We start from the raw sequence: 21,792 nt of genomic DNA on the forward strand, positions 1-21,792 counted from the left end.
TGCACTGCAGCTGCACGTACACTGCACTAGCACTGCACTTGAACTGCCCTGGAACTGCACTGAAGCTACACTGAAACTACACCGGAACTGCACTGAAACTGAAATTGCACTGAAACAGTACTGAAACTGCACTGGAAGTCCACTGTGACTGCACTGGAACTGCGCTGACACTGCAATGACAATGTACTTGAATTGCAATAAAACTGCACTAAAACTGCTCTGGAGCTGCGATTTAAGTGGACTGATACTGAACTGAAACTGCACTGAAGCTGCAGTGAAACTACACTAAACTACACTGGTACTGCACTGAAATGACGGCAATGAAACTGTACTAGAACTGCACTGGAACTGCACTGACATTGCACAGGAATTGCACAAGAACTGCAATGAGAGCACACTGCAACTACACTTGAACTGCACTAGAACTGCACTGAAACTACGCTGAAACTGCAGTGGGACTGCACAGTAACGACACTGAAACTTCACTGCAACTGCACTGAAAAGCACTGAAAGAACGACGAACTATAATTGAACTGCACTAAAACTGCACTGACACTACGCTGATACTGCACTGGAACTGCACAGAAACTGCACTGACACTGCGCTGACACTGCACTTGAACTGCACTGCAACTGCAGCGAAACTGCACTGGGACTGCACTGAAACTTCACTGACGCTCCAAATGAACTGCACTGACACTACACTGATATTGCACTGGAACTGCACTGCGACTGCACTGAAACTGAAATGAAATTACACTGGACGTGCACTGAAAGTGCACTGACACTGCATTGAAACTACACTGGAACTGCACTGGGAGTAAACTGGAACTGCACTGGGACTGCACTAGAATTGCACTGAAACTGCACTGACACTGCACCGAAACTACTGACACTCCACTTCAACTGCACTGACACTACACTGAAACTGCATTGTAACTGCACTGAAACTGCACTTGAACTGCACTACAACTGCACTGAAACGGCACTGAAATTACACTGGATCTGCACTGAAACGGCATTTAAACCGCACTGGAAACAGCACTGGAACTGCCTGAAACTGCAAAGAAACTGCACTGACACTCCGCTTGAACTCCACTGACACTACACTGCGCAGGAACTGCATTGGGACTGCACTGAAACTGCACTGTTACTGGAACTACATTTGAACTTCACTAAAATTGCACTGACACAAAGCTGGAACTACACTGGATATGCACAGAAACGGCACTGAAATTGCACTGGAACTGCACTGACACTGCACATGAACTGCACTGGAACTGCAGTGAAACTGCGCTGGAACTACACAGGGACTGCACTGAAACTTCACTGAAACTGCACTGACACTCCACTTGAACTGCACTGACACTAATCTGATATTGCACTAAAAGTGCGCTGGGACTGCACTGAAACTGCATTGAAACTGAAAAGAAATTTCACTGGAAGTGCACTGAAAGCGCACTGACACTGCATTGAGACTACACTGAAACTTCACTGGAAGTGGACTGGAACTGCACTGGGACTCCACTAAAATTGCAGTGAAATTGCACTGGCACTACAACGAAACTGTACTAACCCTCCGCTTCAACTGCACTGACACCACACAGAAACTGCATTGTAACTGCACTGCAACTGCACTGTAACTGCACTGAAACTACACTTAAACTACACTGGCGCTGCAACTAAAACGGCACTTAAACCGCACTGAAATTGCAATGAAACAGCACTGAAAAGTGCACTGGAACTGCACTGGAACTGCAAAGATAATGGACTGACACTCCACTTGAACTGCACTGACAATACACTGAAACTGCACAGAAACTGCAGTGAAGCTCCACTGATACTGCACTATAACTGCACTGACACTGCATTAAACTGCAATCAAAATGCACTGAAACTGCTCTGAAACAGCACTAGAACTGCAATGAAAGAGCACTGACACTACAATGGAACTGCACTGAAACTGTACTGCCCTACACTAGTACTGCATTGACACAACACTGACACAAGTCAGACTGCCCTGATAGTACACTGAAACTACACTGGATATGCACTGAAACGGCACGTAAACCGCGCTGAGATTGCACTGAGAACTGCACTGGAACTGCGCTGGAACTGGACTGGAACTGAGCTGAAACTGCACAGAAACTGCAGTGAATTGCACTAAGCTACACTGGAACTGCACTGAAAAGGCGCTGAAACGGCCCTGAAACTGCACTGACACTGCACAGGAACTGCACTGAAACTGCACAGAAACTGCAAAGAAACTGCACTGACACTCTATATGAACTGCACTGACACTACAATGAAAGTGCACAGGAATTGCACTGGGACTGCACTGAAACTGCACACAACTGTACTAAAACTACACTGGAGCTGCACTAACTCTGCACTGCAACTACACTGGGACTGCACAGAAACGACACTGAAACTGCACTGAAAGGGCACAGGAACTGCACTGAAGCTGCACTGGAATAGCACTGAAATTGCACTGGAAATGGACTGAAACTACACTTGAACTGCACTTAAACTGCACTAAATCTACACTGAGACAGCACTAAAAAACTGCAATAAAACTGCAGACACTCCACCTGAACTGCACTGGCACTACACTGAAACTGCACTGGGACAGGACTGGAACTGCACTAAAACTGCAATGATATTGCACTGGAACAACACTGAAACTGCAGAGAAACTGCACTGGAACTGCACTGATACTGCACTGACACTGCACTGACGTGCACTCCAATTACACTGACACTGCTCTGTAACTGCACTGAAAGAGCCCTGACACTAAACTGAAACTGCACTGACTGCACTAAATACTGCACTGAAGCTGTACTTCCACTACACTGAAGCTGCACTGACACAACACACACGAACTGCACTGGTACTGCATTGAAACTGCATGTACACTGCACTGACATTGGTCCTGAACTGCACTGAAACTGCACTGGAACTAGACTGGATCTGCACTGAGACGGCACTTAAAGCACACTGAAATTGCACTGAAACTGCACTGGAACTGCAGTGTGACAGCACTGATGCTGCACTTGAACTGGAAGAAACTGCACTGAAACTGCGCTGGAAGTGGACTGAAACTGCACTAAAACCGCACTGAAACTATACTATACTATACTGGAAGTGCACTGCAATGGCACTGAAACTGCACTAAGAACTCCACTGAAACCGCACTGAAACTGCACTTGACCAGCAGTGAAACTGCATTGACACTGCACTTGAACTGCACTTGAACTGCACTAGGACTGCACTGAAACTAGACTGGAACTGCGAAGGAACTGTACTGACACTCCGCTTAAAATGCACTTACACTGCACTGAAACTTCATTGGGACTGAACCGAAACTGCACTTGAACTGCACTGATACGGCACTGTAACAGCACTGAAACGGAATTGAAAATTCACAGAAACTGTACTGGCACTGCACTGAAACTGTACTGGAACTGTACTGCCACTACACTGAAACAGCACTGGCACAACAGAGAAACTTCACTGGAAGTGCACTGCAACTGCACTGAATCTGCACAGAAACTGCACTGCCACTACAATAAAACTGCACTGAGACTGCAGTGACACTGCATTGAAACAGCACTGACACTGCGCAGACACTGCACTGGAACTGCATTGAAACTGCACTAAAACTGCACTTGAACTGTATTGTGACTGCACTGAAACTGCATTGAAACTGCACTGAAACTGCAGATAACCTACACTGAAACTGTACTGAGGCTGCACATACACTGCAGTGGAACTGCACTTATACTGCACTTGTACTGCACTGAAACCACTGAAACTACACTGGAACTGCACTGAAACGGCACTGCTACTGAAAATGCACTGAAACATCACTGGAACTGCACTGGAAGTGCACTGTGACTGCACTGGAACTGCGCTGACACTGTACTTGAACTGCAATAAAACTGCACCAAAACTGCTCTGGCGCTGCACTGAAGCTGCAGTTAAACTACACTGAACTACGCTGGTAGTGCACTGAGATGGCGCTGAAAGAGCACTGAAACTGTGCTGGAGCTGCACTGGAACTGCACTAGAACTGCACAGGAATTGCATTGGAACTGCACTGAAAGCGCACTGAAACTCATGAACACATGAACTGCACTAAAACTGCACTGAAACTCCACTGAAACTCCACTCAGACTGCACAGAATGACACTGAAAATGCACTGAAACTGCACTGGAAAAGCACTGAAACTGCTCTGAAGAAGGACACAGGGGCGCAACAAAAACACACGGACAAGAAGTAGACAGGGACGAGCGCTCGTCCCTGTCTACTTCTTGTCCGTGTGTTTTTGTTGCGCCCCTGTGTCCTCCTGAAAAGATATGAACCAACACGCCCAAATACAAGTGCTCTGAAGAAAGGACTGGAACTACAATTGAACTGCACTAAAACTGCACTAGCACCACGCTGAAACAACACTGGAACTGCACAGAAACGGCACTGAAACTGCACTTACACTGCGCTGACACTGCACTCAAGCTGCACTGTAACTGCACTGGAACTGCACTGAAACTTCCCTGGAACTGCACTGACACTCCACCTGAACTGCACTGACTCTACACTAATATTGCACTGGAAATGCACTGGGACTGCACTGACACTGCACTGAAACTGAAATGAAATTTCACTGGAAGTGCACTGAAAGTGCACTGACACTGCATTGAAACTACACTGAAACTGCACTGGAAGTGGACAGAAACTGCACTGGGACTGCACTATAATTGCACTGGAACTGCACTGACACTACACCGAAACTGTGCTGGCACTCCACTTCAAATGCACTGATAATACATTGAAACTGCACTGGAACTGCACTGGAACTGCACTGAGACCACTAGAACTGCACTACAACTGCACTCATATGGCACTGACACTACACTGGAGCTGCACTGATATGGCACTGAAAAGGAACTGGAACTGCACTTGTAATGCACTGTAACTTCACTGGAATTGCACTTAAACTGCACTGACACTGCACTGGGACTCCACTAAGACTGCACTGGTACTGCACTGCCGCTACACTGAAACTGCGCTGGAACTGTACTGCCACTACACGGAAACTGCACTGACAACACTATAAATTGCACTGAAACTGCACTGGAACTGTACTGCCACTACACTGAAACTGCACTGACACAACAGTGAGAGCAGACTGGAGCTGCACTGGAAGTGCACTGGTACTGCACTGAATCTGCACTGGAACTGCACTGAAAGAGCACTGACGTTACACTGGAACTGCACTGAGGCTGCACTGACACGGCACGTACACTGCACTGACAGTGCACTGAAACTGCTCTGAAAATGCACTGAGACTGCGCTTGAACAGCATTAAAACTGCACTGAAACTACACTGGAACTGCACAGAAAAGGCACTGAAACTGCACTGCCGGTGCACTCGCACTACACTAAAGCTACACTGACACTACACTAATATTGCACTGGAACTGCAATGAAAGGGCACTGAAACTGCACAGAAACTACACTGCCACTGCACTGAAACTGCGCAGAAACTGCAATGGTACTGCACCTGAACTGCACTGAAACTGCACTGGGACTGCACTAGAACTGAACTGAAACTCCACTGGGACTGCACTAGAACTGAACTGAAACTCCACTTACACAACACTGCAACTGCACTGGCACTGCACAGAAACTGCTTTGAAACTGCACTGCAACTGCACTGAAACAGCAGACACTACACTGAAACTGTACTGGAACCGCACGTACACTGCATTGACCCTGCACATAAACTGCACTGAAACGGCAGTGAAATGGCACTGAAACAGCACTGAAACTGCACTGTGACTACACTGTAACTGCACTGATACTGCACTTGAACTGCATGAAAACAGCACTGTAACTGCACTGACACTGCATCGACACTGCTCTTGAACTGCACTGAAACTTCCCTATAACTGCACTGAAACTGAATTTAAGCTGCACTGGGACTGCACTGATACTACACTGAGACTGCACTGAAACTGCAAGGAAACTGTACTGACACTCCACTGACACTGAAACTACACTGACACAACACTGACAGAACAGTGAAACTGCACTGGAACTGCACTGAAACTGCAGAGAAACTGCATTGCCACTACACTGATACTGCACTGACACTACGCTGAAACTACACTGGAACTGCACAGAAACGGCACTGAAACTACACTGAAACTGCGCTAACACTGCACGTGAACTGCACTGACACTGCAATTAAACTGCACTGAAACTGCACTGAAACTTCACTGGAACTGCACTGACAATTCAATATTGCACTGAAATTGCACTGGGACTGCACTGAAACAAATGAAATTTCACTGGAAGTGCACTGCAAGTGCACAGACACTGCACTGAAACTACACTGAAACTGCACTGGAAGTGGACTGGAACTGCACTGGGACTGCACTAATATTGCACTGAAACTGCATTGACACTACACAGAAACTGTACTGACATTCCACTTCAACTGCCCTGACACTACACTGGAACAGCACTGTAACCGCACTGAAGCTGCACCTGAACTGCACTACAACTACACTGAAACGGCACTGAAACTACACTGGAGCTGCACAGAACCGGCACTGAAAAGGCACTGAAACTGCACTGGAAATGCACTGTGACTTCACTGGAATTGCACTGAAACTGCGCTAAAGCTGCACTGACACTGCACTGCAACTCCACTAAGACTGCACTGGAACTGCACAGTAACTGCACTGCCGCTACACTGAAACTGCGCTGACACGACACTGATATTACACTGAAACTGCGCTGGGAGTGGAATGGAACTGCTCATTTTCGCCCTCAGCACAACACGAACGGGACACAAGACGAAGGACTAGAACAAACAGGCACTAACAGGTGCTAGTCCTTCGTCTTGTGTCCCGTTCGTGTTGCGCTGAGAGCGAAAATGGACACTTACCAACTTGCCCAAATTTCCGCCTTGGTGAATGGAACTGCACTGGTACTGCACTGAAACTGTACTGCCACTACACTGAAACTGCACTGACAACACTAAATATTGCACTGAAACTGCACTGGAACTGTACTGCCACTACACTGTAACTGCACTGACACAACACTGACACAACACTGAAAGCAGACTGGAAGTGCACTGGACGTGCACTGGGACTGCACTGGAACTGCTGTGAAACAGCACTGACACTACACCGAAACTGCACTGAAGCTGCACTGACACTGCACGTACACTGTACTGAGAGTGCACAGAGACTGCTCTGAAAATGCACTGAAACTGTTCTTGAACTGCACTAAGACTGCACTGAAACTACACTGGAACTGCACAGAAATCGCACTGCAACTGCACTGAAACTGCACATATGGTGCACTGACACTACACTCGAACTACACTGACACTACAGTGAAATTGCACTGGAACTGCAATGAAAGGGCACTGAAACTGCACAGAAACTACACTGCCACTGCACTGAAACTGCACAGAAACATCACTGGTACTGCACTTGCACTGCACTGAAACTGCAGAGACACTACTGCAGAGAATGAACTGCACTGAGACTGCACTGACACTGTACTGCCACGACACTGAAACTGCACTGACAACACTAAAGAATGCACTGAAACTGCAATTAACCTGTACTGCCACTACACTGAAACTGCACTGACACAACACTGACACAACAGTGAAAACAGACTGGAAGTGAACTGGAAGTGCTGTGGAACTGCACTGAAACTGCACTGATGCTGCACTGACACTGCACCAACACTGCACTGAGAGTGCACTGATACTGCTCTGAAAATGCACTGAAACTGCACATGAACTGCACTAACACTGCACTGGAACTGCACAGAAATGGCACTGAAACTGCACTGGAACTGCACAGAAACTGCACTGCCACTACACTGATGCTGCACTGAGAATTCACTGACAGTGCACTGAAACAGCCCTGACACTGCACTGACACTGCACTGAAACTGCACTAAAAACTGCACTGAAACTGCACTTGAACTGTACTGGAACTGCACTGGAACTGCACTGCCACTACACAGAAACTGCGCAGGCACGACACTGATATTACACTGAAACTGCACTGGCAGTGGAATGGAACTGCACTGGGACTTACTGAAACTGTACTGCCACTACACTGGAACAGCACTGACACAACACTAGAACTGCACTGAAACTGTACTGCCACTACACTGAAACTGCACTGACACAACACTGACACAACACTGACACAACACTGAAAGTGCAATGGAACTGCACTGGTACTGCACTGAAACTGCTCTGACACTGCACTGAGGCTGCACTGGAACTGCATTGAGACAGCAGTGACACTACACTGAAACTGCACTGTGAATACATTGGAACTGCACTGACAGTGCACTTGAACTGCAAGAGAACTGCACTAACGCTGCACTGCAACTCCACTGGAAGTGGACTAAAATTGCACTTAAACTGCACTGGAATTGCAGTAAAACTTCACTAAGCTAGACTGGAACTGCACTGAAATGGGACTGAAACAGCTCTGAAACTGCACTAAAACTGCACTGGAATTCCACTGAAACTGCACTGCCACTGCACTGAAATAGCACTGACACTACACTGGAACTACACTGAAACTGTACTTAAACTGCACGTACACTGCACTGACAGTGCACTTGAACTGATATGAAACTACACTTGAACTGCACTAGAACTGTTCTGAAACCGCACTGCACTGCACTGAAACAGCACTGACAGTACACTTAAACTGCACTGAAACTGCACGTACACTGCACTGACACTGTACATGAACTGCACTGGAACTGCACTGATACTACACTGAAACTACACTGAGACTGCACTGAAATGACACTGATGTCGCGCTGAAACAGCACTGGAACTGCACTGTGACTACACTGGGAGTGCACTGACACTGCACTTAAACTGCAGGAGAACTGCACTAAAACTGCACTCCAACTGCACTGGAATTTCACTGAAACTGCACTAAAACTTCAGTCAAACTTCACTAAGCTACAATCGAACTGCACTGAAATGGCACTGAAACGGCCCTGAAACTGCAATGAAACTGCACTAGAACTCCACTGAAACTGCACTGACACTGCACTGTAACTGGACTGAAACTGCACTGAAAATGCGCTGAAACTACACTTGAAGTGCACTAAATCCGCCCTGAAGCTACACTGACACTACACTGGAACTGCACAAAAATGACACTGAAACTGCACAGAAACTGCACTGACACTGTACTTGAACTGCACTGGAACTGCGCTAGGACTGCACTGAAACTGCAATGAAACTGTACTCACACTCCACATGAACTCCATTGACACTACACTGATACTGCACTGGAACTGCACTGAAAGTGCACTGAAACTGCACTTGAACTGCACTATAACTGCACTAAACTACACTGAAACGGCAATGTAACTGCACAGAAACTGCACTGAAACTTTACTGACACCGCACAAGAACTGCACTAAGAACTGCACTGAAACTGTAATGCCAATACACTGAAACTGCACTGACAAAACTGGAAGTGCACTGGAACTGCACTGGAACTGCACTGAAACTGCGCAGGAACTGCACTGCCACTACCCTGAGAATGCACTGACACTGCACTTTAACAGGACTGAAACAGCTCTGGAACAGCACTGACACTGCACAGACAATGCACTGGAAGTGCTCTGAAACTGCATTAAAAACTGCACTGAAACTGCACATGAACTGCAGTGTGACTGCTCTCATACTGCACTGCAACTGCACTGAAACTGCACGGACACTGCACTGAATCTGCACTGACACTCCACTGGAACTTCTCTGAAAATGCACTGGAACAGCACTGACACTACACTGAAACTGCACTTAAACTGCACATACACTGTACTGACAGTGCATTTGAACTGCACTGGAACTACACTTGAACTGCACTGAAACTACACAGAAACTATTCTAAAAATTCAAAGAAACGGGACTGAAACTGCACTGATGCAGCACTGACACTGCAATTGAACTGCACTGAAAATACACTGGAACTGCGCTGTAACAGCACAGAAACGGCACTGAAATTGCACTTTAACAGCATTGAAGCTGCAATGGAAAGGAACTGCACTGTGACTGCACTGGAACTGCACTGACACTGCACTTGAACTGCAATACAGCACTAACACTGCACTAGAACTGCTCTGGAACTGCACTATAAATGTACTGTGATTGCACTGAAAATGCACTGGAAGTGGAATGGAGCTTCACTGAAACTACACCAGACTACACTGAAACTGCACTGAAACTACACTGAAACTGCACTGAAACTGCTAAAAACTACTGACACTGCAGTTCAACTGCACTGAAACTGCACTAGAACTGCACTGATACCGCACTTGAACTGCACTGAAACTACAATGAAACAACACTGGCACTGCACTGACACGGCCCAGAAAAGGCACTGAAACGGCACTGAAACTAAACAGAAAATGCACTGAAGCTGCACTGATACTGCACTGATACTGCACACAAAACTGCACTGAAACTACTGCCACTACACTCAAACTACACTGACACAACACTGACAGAACAGTGAAATTCCACTGCAAGTGCACTGGAACTGCGCTGAAACTGCACAGAAATTGCAGTGCCACTACACTGAAACTGCACTGAAACTGCACTGACACTGCACTAAAGACTGCACTGAAACTGCACTTGAACATGGAAAGAAAAATGATAGGTGTGACGTTAAGAGATCGGAAGCGGGCAGAGTGGGTGAGGGAACAAACACGGGTTAATGACATCCTAGTCGAAATCAAGAGAAAGAAATGGGCTTGGGCAGGGCATGTAATGCGAAGGCAAGATAACCGCTGGTCTTTAAGGGTAACGGAGTGGGTTCCAAGAGAAAGTAAGCGTAGCAGGGGGCGGCAGAAGGTTAGATGGGCGGATGAGATTAAGAAGTTTGCAGGCAAAGGGTGGATGCAGCTGGCAAAGGATAGGGTTAATTGGAGAGACATGGGAGAGGCCTTTGCCCTGCTGTGGGTGTAGTAGGGCTGATGATGATGATGATGCACTTGAACTGTACGGTGACTGCACAGAAACTGCAATAGAACTGCACTGAGACTTCACTCACACTGCACTGGAGCTGCACCGAAACTGCACTGGAACTGCACTGCCACTACACTAAAACTGCGCTGACACGCCGTGATATTACACTGAAACTGCACTGGAAGTGGACTGGAACTGCAATGGGATTGCACTGATTCTGCACTGAAGCTGCAATGAAACTGCACTGAAACTGTACTGCCACTACACTGAAACTGCACTGACACAACTGACACAACAATGAAACTGGATTGAAAGTGCACTGGAACTGCATTGAAACTGCTCTGAAACTGCACTAAAACTGCACTGAAACTTCTCTGAAACTGCACTGAAACAGCACTGACACTGCACTGAAACTATGCTGAAACTGCATTTAAACTGCACGTACACTGCACTGAAACTGCACTGAAACTACACTTGACTGCACTAAAACTGCACTGAAACTACACAGTAACTGCACGGTAATGGCACTGAAACTGCACTGAAACTGCTCTGGAATGGAACTGCATTTTGACTGCACTGTGACAGCATTGCAGAGGTAGCGATGGCGTAGAGGTAGAACATCCACCTCGCGTGCAAGAGGACCGGGGTTCAAATCCTAGTGCCGCGCAATTCTCCACCGGGTTTAAAAAAAATCCGCGTGTCGATGGAATTGCATAACCAGGCCTGGAGTGAGGCCTGATCTCGGTAACCAGAACCGACAGCGCACTCTCACCAGAGCAGTATTTGGCCACCCTGGTGTAGTACTTGGCCACAACCTTCTATGATCAAACCAATTAACCCTCGGCCCTCAGTCCCCAGCGGCTGCAGAGCAACTGACCACGGCGGCGGTCAGACCTGTGACGCAGCGGAAGGTGCTAAGAATCTCTGGCTCCGGACAGGCCGCCATTGGAAACTGAACCTGGCAACGTTTAACGCTAGAACTTTAGCTAGTGAGGCTAGCCTAGCAGTGCTGTTTGGGGAAATAGCGGGAATTAAATGGGATGTGATAGGGCTTAGCGAAGTTAGGAGGACAGGTGAGGCGTATACAGTACTAAAGGACGGACACATACTGTGCTATCGCGGGTTAGAGGATAGACGAGAACTAGGTGTGGGTTTCCTCATTAATAAGGATATAGCTGGCAACGTAGAGGAGTTCTACAGTATTAACGAGAGGGTAGCAGCTATAGTAATTAGGCTGAATAGGAGGTACAAGCTGAAAGTGGTGCAGGCCTACGCACCCACATCCAGCCATGATGACCAGACCGTTGAAAGCTTCTATGAGGACGTAGAATCAGCAATGAATAGAGTAAAATCACAGTACACTGTACTGATGGGCGACTTCAATGCGAAGGTGGGCAAGAAGCAGGCTGACGACCACGCGGTAGGTGACTATGGGATAGGCTCTAGAAATAGCAGGGGAGAGTTATTAGTCGAATTCGCGGATAGAAATAATTTACGGATCATGAATACCTTCTTCCGCAAACGAGAAAACAGGAAGTGGACCTGGAAAAGCCCCAATGGTGAGATTAAAAATGAAATCGACTTCATACTATGCGCTAAACCTGGCATCATTCAGGATGTGGCCGTCCTCGGAAGGGTGCGTTGCAGCGACCATAGAATGGTAAGGTCTAGAATTAGCCTAGACTTGAAGAGGGAACGGAAGAGGCTAGCGAAGAAGAAGACCATTAACGAGTTAGCCGTAAGAGGGAAAGCACAGGAGTTTAGGATAGCGCTGCAAAACAGATACTCGGCTTTAACTGAGGAAGATGATCTTGATGTTCATTCAATGCACGATAACCTGACATCAATAATTACGGAGTGCGCAGTAGAAGTAGGCGGTAAGACAGTTCGAAAAGATACCGGGAAGCTATCTCAGGTGACGAAAGATCTGATTAAGAAGCGCCAAAACATGAAGGCATCTAACACTACCGAGAGAATAGAAATAACGGAGCTATCAAAGTTAATAAATAAGCGCAAGGTAGCCGACGTAAGGAAGTTTAATATGGAGAGAATCGAGCATGCTATAAAGAACGGAGGTAGCCTAAAAACAGTGAAGAGGAAACTAGGCATAGGTAAAAACCAGATGTATGCATTAAGAGACAAGCAGGGCAATGTCATTAGCAATATGGATAACATAGTTAACGTAGCCGAAGAGTTCTACACAGACCTGTACAGTAGCCAATGTAAACAGAGCGCTAATGAGAAAGACAGCAGTGCACAGCAATGCGTCATCCCGCCAGTAACGAAAGATGAAGTAAAGAAAGCCTTAAAAGCAATGAAAAGGGGAAAAGCAGCTGGGGAGGATCAGGTAACAGCAGATCTGTTGAAGGATGGAGGGGACATCGTGCTAGAAAAACTAGCCACCCTGTATACGCAATGCCTTATGACCTCGACTGTACCAGAAGCTTGGAAGAATGCAAACATTATCTTAATTCATAAGAAGGGAGACGCCAAGGACTTGAAAAATTACAGGCCGATCAGCTTACTATCCGTTGCCTACAAAGTATTTACTAAGGTAATCGCTAATAGAGTGAGGGCCAAGTTAGACTTTAATCAACCAAAAGATCAGGCAGGCTTTCGTAAAGGATATTCCACAATAGATCATATTCACACTATCAATCAGGTGATAGAGAAATGCGCAGAATATAACCAACCTCTATATATAGCTTTCATCGATTACGAGAAAGCATTCGACTCAGTGGAAACCTCAGCAGTCATACAGGCATTGCGTAATCAGGGGGTAGAAGAGCCTTATGTCAAAATACTGGAAGATATATATAGCAACTGCACAGCTACTATAGTCCTCCATAAAGTCAGCAATAAAATTCCAATAAGAAAGGGGGTCAGGCAAGGAGACACGATGTCGCCAATGCTGTTCATCGCATGTTTGCAGGAGGTTTTTCGAGGCCTGAATTGGGAACAGTTGGGAATAAGAATAAATGGAGAATACCTAAATAATCTGCGATTTGCTGATGACATTGCCTTGCTGAGTCACTCAGGAGGTGAACTGCAAATCATGATCAACGAGTTAGACAGGCAGAGCAGATCGATAGGTCTAAAAATTAACATGCAGAAAACCAAGGTAATGTTCAACAGCCTAGCAAGGGAACAACAGTTCACAATTGGCAGCGAGAGCCTAGAAATTGTGCCGGAATACGTCTACTTAGGGCAGGTAGTGACAGCTGATCCGGATCATGAGAGGGAGATAACTAGAAGGATAAGGATGGGGTGGAGCGCATATGGCAAATTCTCGCAGATCATGAGTGGCAGTTTACCAATTTCCCTCAAGAGGAAAGTGTACAACAGCATAATCTTACCGGTACTCACCTACGGGGCAGAAACGTGGAGGCTAACGAAAAGAGTTCAGCTTAAGTTAAGGACAACGCAGCGAGCCATGGAAAGAAAAATGATAGGTGTAACGTTAAGAGATCGGAAGCGGGCAGAGTGGGTGAGGGAACAAACACGGGGTAATGACATCCTGGTCGAAATCAAGAGAAAGAAATGGGCTTGGGCAGGGCATGTAATGCGAAGGCAAGATAACCGCTGGTCTTTAAGGGTAACGGAGTGGATTCCAAGAGAAAGTAAGCGTAGCAGGGGGCGGCAGAAGGTTAGGTGGGCGGATGAGATTAAGAAGTTTGCAGGCAAAGGGTGGATGCAGCTGGCAAAGGATAGGGTTAATTGGAGAGACATGGGGGAGGCCTTTGCCCTGCAGTGGGTGTAGTAAGGCTGATGATGATGATGATGATGATGATGATGATGATGATGATGATGATGATGATGATGATGATAGGGCTTAGCGAAGTTAGGAGGATAGATGAGGCATGTACAGTACTAAAGGACGGACACATACTGTGCTATCGCGGGTTAGAGGATAGACGAGAACTAGGTGTGGGATTCCTCATTAATAAGGATATAGCTGGCAACGTAGAGGAGCTCTACAGTATTAACGAGAGGGTAGCAGCTATAGTAATTAGGCTGAATAGGAGGTACAAGCTGAAAGTGGTGCAGGCCTACGGACCCACATCCAGCCATGATGACCAGACCGTTGAAAGTTTCTATGAGGACGTAGAATCGGCAATGAATAAAGTAAAATCGCAGTACACTGTACTGATGAGCGACTTCAATGCGAAGGTGGGCAAGAAGCAGGCTGACAACCACGCGGTAGGTGACTATGGAATAGGCTCTAGAAATAACAGGGGATAGTTATTAGTCGAATTCGCGGATAGAAATAATTTACGGATCATGAATACCTTCTTCCGCAAACGAGAAAACAGGAAGTGGACCTGGAAGAGCCGCAATGGTGAGATTAAAAATGAAATCGACTTCATACTATGCGCTAAACCTGGCATCATTCAGGATGTGGCCGTCCTCGGAAAGGTGCGTTGTAGCGACCACAGAATGGTAAGGTCTAGAATTAGCTTAGACTTGAAGAGGGAACGGAAGAAGCTAGTGAAGAAGAAGACCATTAACGAGTTAGCCGTAAGAGGGAAAGCACAGGAGTTTAGGATAGCGCTGCAAAACAGATATTCGGCTTTAACTGAGGAAGATGATCTTGATTTTCATTCAATGCACGATAATCCGACATCAATAATTACGGAGTGCTCAGTAGAAGTAGGCGGTAGGACAGTTCGAAAGGATACCGGGAAGCTATCTCAGGTAACGGAAGATCTGATTAAGAAGCGCCAAAACATGAGGGCATCTAACCCTACCGATAGAATAGAACTAACGGAGCTATCAAAGTTAATAAATACGCGCAAGGTAGCCGACATAAGGAAGTTTAATATGGAGAGAATCGAGCATGCTATAAAGGATGGAGGTAGCCTAAAAACAGTGAAGAGGAAACTAGGCATAGGTAAAAACCAGATGTATGCATTAAGAGACAAGCAGGGCAATGTCATTAGCAATATGGATAAGATAACGTAGCCGAAGAGTTCTACACAGACCTGTACAGTAGCCAATGTAATCAGAGCGTTAATGAGAAAGACAGCAGTGCACAGCAATGCGTCATCCCGCCAGTAACGAACGATGAAGTAAAGAAAGCCTTAGAAGCAATGAAAAGGGGAAAAGCAGCTGGGGAGGACCAGGTAACAGCAGATCTGTTGAAGGATGGAGGGGACATCGTGCTACAAAAACTAGCCACCCTGTATACGCAATGCCTTATGACCTCGACTGTACCAGAAGCTTGGAAGAATGCAAACATTATCTTAATTCATAAGAAGGGAGACGCCAAGGACTTGAAAAATTACAGGCCGATCAGCTTACTATCCGTTGCCTACAAAGTATTTACTAAGGTAATCGCTAATAGAGTCAGGGCAACGTTAGACTTTAATCAACCAATTGATCAGGCAGGCTTTCGTAAAGGATATTCCACAATAGATCATATTCACACTATCAATCAGGTGATAGAGAAATGCGCAGAATATAACCAACCTCTATATATAGCTTTCATCGATTACGAGAAAGCATTCGACTCAGTGGAAACCTCAGCAGTCCTACAGGCATTGCGTAATCAGGGGGTAGAAGAGCCTTATGTCAAAATACTGGAAGATATATATAGCAACTGCAAAGCTACTAAAGTCCTCCATAAAGTCAACAATAAAATTCCAATAAGGAAGGGCGTCAGGCAAGGAGACACGATCTCGCCAATGCTGTTCACCGGATGTTTACAGGAGGTATTTCGAGGCCTGAATTGGGAACAGTTAGGAATAAGAATAAATGGAGAATATCTAAATAATCTGCGATTTGCTGATGACATTGCCTTGCTGAGTCACTCAGGAGGTGGACTGCAAATCATGATTAATGAGTTAGACAGGCAGAGCAGATCGATGGGTCTAAAAATTAACATGCAGAAAACCAAGGTAATGTTCAACAGCCTAGCAAGGGAACAACAGTTGGCAGCGAGAGCCTAGAAATTGTGACGGATTACGTCTACTTAGGGCAGGTAGTGACAGCTGATCCGGATCATGAGAGGGAGATAACTAGAAGGATAAGAATGGGGTGGAGCGCATATGGCAAACTCTCGCAGATCATGAGTGGCAGTTTACCAATTTCCCTCACGAGGAAAGTGTACAACAGCATAATCTTACCGGTACTCACCTACGGGGCAGAAACGTGGAGGCTAACGAAAAGAGTTCAGCTTAAGTTAAGGACAACGCAGCGAGCCATGGAAAGAAAAATGATAGGTGTAACGTTAAGAGATCGGAAGCGGGCAGAGTGGGTGAGGGAACAAACACGGGTTAATGACATCCTAGTAGAAATCAAGAGAAAGAAATGGGTTTGGTCAGGGCATGTAATGCGAAGGCAAGATAACCGCTGGTCCTTAAGGGTAACGGAGTGGATTCCAAGAGAAAGTAAGCGGAGCAGGGGGCGGCAGAAGGTTAGGTGGGCTGATGAGATTAAGAAGTTTGCAGGCAAACGGTGAATGCAGCTGGCAAAGGATAGGGCTAATTGGAGAGACATGGGTGAGGCCTTTGCCCTGCAGTGGGTGTAGTAAGGCTGATGATGATGATGATGATGGTGACAGCATTGACACTGCACTGACACTGCACTCGAACTGCAAGAAAACTACACTAAAACTGCCTTTGAACTGCACTGTGACTGCACTGAAACTGCACTGGAAGTGGACTGGAACTGCACTGAAAAAGCACTGAAACTACAGCGAAACTGCAGTGAAACTACACTAAGCTACACTGGAATTACTGAAATGGCATTGAAACGACAGTGAAACTGCACTGACACGGCAGTGACACTTCACTGACACTTGCTCAGTTGAATTGCAAAGTCAGTCTTTCGTCGCTCCGTTTCGCTTGGCGTTCCTTCTTTATCTTCGTCGTACTTGACACGGCGCATGCGCACAGCTGTTGCAGCTCGGTTTCGCCGGCGCACCGCGCCGCCGGCAGCAGCAGCTGCTCCGCACCACGTGGCTGGTCACCTGACCAACGACGGGACCACGTGGCGGTGGCGGCGCCGCCCCGTTCACGTGCCACCGCCACGCTGAAGGCTCAAAATGCTACTGTAATGTAGCTATCGCTACAAAACACCTTGACGGAGCGTCTGACCGCCCTAAGAATCTTCAACGCCTTTACGGAATTAACAAAAGCCATCCGTGCATCTGAAACACTGACTTCAGACCACCCAAGCTTGACGAGCTCTCCTACGCCGAGTAGGCACAGTTGCGGACATCCGTGCACTACCTGCTCTGTCCTACCTAGAAAAAATTAATGTGGATTAGCGCAGCTAATCCAGAATATACAAAGCGGAAGATGTCGGCGTTCACTGTGTTCATTGGCGTTGGCGTTGACAATGTTCTAGACGGCGATGTATTTGAACAAAGGAAGGGCGCATAACTAGCTCCCTGGATATGCGCACGCCTCATTCGTGCTATGATACATGTGGCGGTGGTGAGAGAATGTGGCCTTAATGCAATAGCGCTGACAGCGTTGTGGATGACATGCGGCACTGCAGCAATAGCTGGGCCGCAGCGTTCATTTGGTGATCAATCTCTCGCGATCACCCATTCAACTGCAAAAGCCTCCTTTGATTGCGTTCTGCACACTGGATAGGCAGCGTGCCCTCCCTGCCACCCTGGGAGGTGGCATGCAGCTAATGGTTTTGGGGAAAGGAAATGCAGGAAAACCATTAGCTGCATGCCACCTCCCAGGGTGGCAGGGAGGGCGCGCTGTCTATCCAGTGTGCAGAACGCAAAGGAGGTTTTTGCAGTTGGACACCAACGCCACGTACTTTTTTTTATTTGGTTTTTGGGGAAAGGAAATGGCGCAGTATCTGTCTCATATATCGTTGGACACCTGAACCGCGCCGTAAGGGAAGGGATAAGGAAGGGAGTGAAAGAAGAAAGGAAGAAGGAGGTGCCGTAGTGGAGGGCTCCGGAATAATTTCGAACACCTGGGGATCTTTAACGTGCACTGACATCGCACAGCACACGGGCGCCTTAGCGTTTTTCCTTCATAAAAACGCAGCCGCCGCGGTCGGGCTCGAACCCGGGAACTCCGGATCAGTAGTCGAGCGCCCTAACCACTGAGCCACCGCGGCGGGGACGCCACGTACACGAAACGAGATTGAGGTCTCCACTGACCCACGGAACCGGTTGTGCACCTTTCCTTTCGTGAAAATTAACGGCCTTTGCAAAGTTGTAAACGCTAATGAACTCTATGAACGCCGTCGGCTCACTTGTTTTGTTTTTAAAGGAAAGGAAATGGCACAGTAACCGTCTCACATATTTCGGTGGACACCCGAAGCGCGCCGTAAAGGAAGGCATAAAGGAGGGAGGGAAAGGAGAAAACTGAAAATTGAAAGTTAATAATAATTGGTTTTGGGGGAAAGGAAATGGCGCAGTATCTGTCTCATATATCGTTGGACACCTGAACCGCGCCGTAAGGGAAGGGATAAAGGAGGGAGTGAAAGAAGAAAGGAAGAGGTGCCGTAGTGGAGGGCTCCGGAATAATTTTGACCACCTGGGGATCTTTAACATGCACTGACATCGCACAGCACACGGGCGCCTTAGCGTTTTTTCCTCCATAAAAACGCAGCCGCCGCGGTCGGGTTCGAACCCAGGAACTCCGGATCAGTAGTCGAGCGCCCTAACCACTGAGCCACCACGGCGGGTAAATTGAAAGTTGCATTTTGAGGAAATGCGCGGCGCTGCGCAGCGGCGGAACACATGTGGCTCGGTGCTACTAATGGCGCATGCGCAGTAGTGACTAGAGCTAGAGAAATACCCGCGGCGAGTGAGTGAGTGAGTAAGAACTTTATTTTCCACCGATGTAGGAGACCCCCTACTCCCCATCCCCGGCACGCAGGCCTGGAGAACGGGGGCCGGGGTCTCCGCGACTAAAGACAGGCGAAGCGACAGTGTTTCTTCGCGGCTTCAGCCGCCAGGCGGATGGCTTGCTGCTGGTGGGCGAGGGACTCGCTTCGCAGCATCAGTTCCCAGGCTTCTCTACTTCTTATGTTCTCCTTGGCGCCCGGGGAACCAGGGCATTGCCAGATTATGTGGTCTAAAGTACCCCTCTCTCCACATGTCGCGCATTTATCGTCGGCTCTTTCCTCCACTTGCGTGTGGTAGAGCCAGACGGGGTTCGGGAAGTTCCCAGCTTGCAGGCGCCGCCATGCGACTGCCTCCCTGTTTGTTAGCGCTCGGTCCGGTGGTGGCAGGGACCGTCTACCAAGTCTATAGTGCTCTATGATCTCTTTGTATGTCTGCAGCCTCTCGTCCATCCCTTCGCAACCAGGCGGCTCTGCGGCTGCCCGGAAGTAGAGTGCTTGGGCTAGCTCGTGCGCCGCCTCGTTGCCGGGGGCGGATTCGTGCGCGGGGGTCCAAATTATTCGAACTCGTCTATCGAGTTTTCCCTTTTCCAAGATTTTGACTGCCTCCTTCGAGACCCTCCCTTTTCCAAAGTTCCAGACAGCTGTTTTGCTGTCGCTAATGATCGTACTGGCTTCCGTGCCAACGCAAGCGAGCGCTATTGCAACTTCTTCGGCCGTGTCTATGTTTCGACTTCTAACGGAAGCGGCGGCGACGGGTACGCCGCGGCCGTCAACGACCGCAGCCACCGCCGCCCCCAACTTTCCGCTAGCCGCGTCCACGTAGGCGACTCCTTTCGGCCCTATTTTGTCCGCGTTTTTTGCGAGAGTCTCGGCCCTCTTCCGTCTCCTCTCCCCGTTGTATGTGGGGTGCATGTTTTTAGGTAGCGGGGGCACTGTTATGTGTCCGCGGCATCCTCGTGGAATGTCCGCGTGTTGGCATGTCCCCCTGTCTGACTGCAGCCCCACCCAGCCAGGGATGGTTCTGCCCGTGGTAGATTTGCTTAATCTTTCCAGTTGTGCCATGCGCACAGCCTCCGCTAGCTCCGTCCAATTATTGTGCACACCCATTTCGAGGAGGCGTTCAGTAGAGGTCGAGATGGGGAGCCCCAGAGCCCTCTTCACGCATCGTCTGATGAGTGCGTCTATTTTCTGCTTTTCGTCCGATCTGATGTTTAGGAATGGTGTGGCGTAGCATATGCGGCTAGTGATGTAAGCCTGCATTAGTTTCAGGAGGCTTCGTTCTTTAAGGCCTCGACCCTTGAGTGCGATTCTCCTGAACAGACCCATGACTTGCGTGGCGTACGCACTCAATTTCTTTATCGTTGTATCATTGTACCCGTCCGCTTGTAGAAATAGCCCCAGGATCCTAATCTGCTAGACTTTTGGCACTGTTTGGCCCTCTACTGTTATGTTGATGTTTATCTGGCGTTTGTGCCTGAGCGCCTTCGGATTGTTGATAAAGAGCTCCGATTTTGGGGGAGCGCACGAGAGGCCACTTTCAGCCGCATAGGACACTACGGTGTCTGCTGCCGTTCGTAAGCGCTCCTCGATGTTCGCGTCGCTGCCCTGGGTGACCCATAGGTTGACGTCGTCCACGTACATGCTGAATTTCAAGTTTTCCACTTTTCTCAATTCTGCCGGGAGATTTCGCATGGCAACATTAAAGAGGAATGGGGACAGCACTGAACCCTGCGGCGTACCCCTACTACCTAGTTTGACGGTGGGGGATTCAATGTCCTGAAACCTTATTTTTATCGTTCTACCCGACAGGATGGTGGTGCAGGCCTACGCACCCACATCCAGCCATGATGACCAGACCGTTGAAAGCTTCTATGAGGACGTAGAATCAGCAATGAATAGAGTAAAATCGCAGTACACTGTACTGA

This window comes from Amblyomma americanum, chromosome 3 (assembly GCF_052857255.1).
Source record: "Amblyomma americanum isolate KBUSLIRL-KWMA chromosome 3, ASM5285725v1, whole genome shotgun sequence".
In the NCBI taxonomy this organism is placed as follows: Eukaryota; Metazoa; Arthropoda; class Arachnida; order Ixodida; family Ixodidae; genus Amblyomma; species Amblyomma americanum.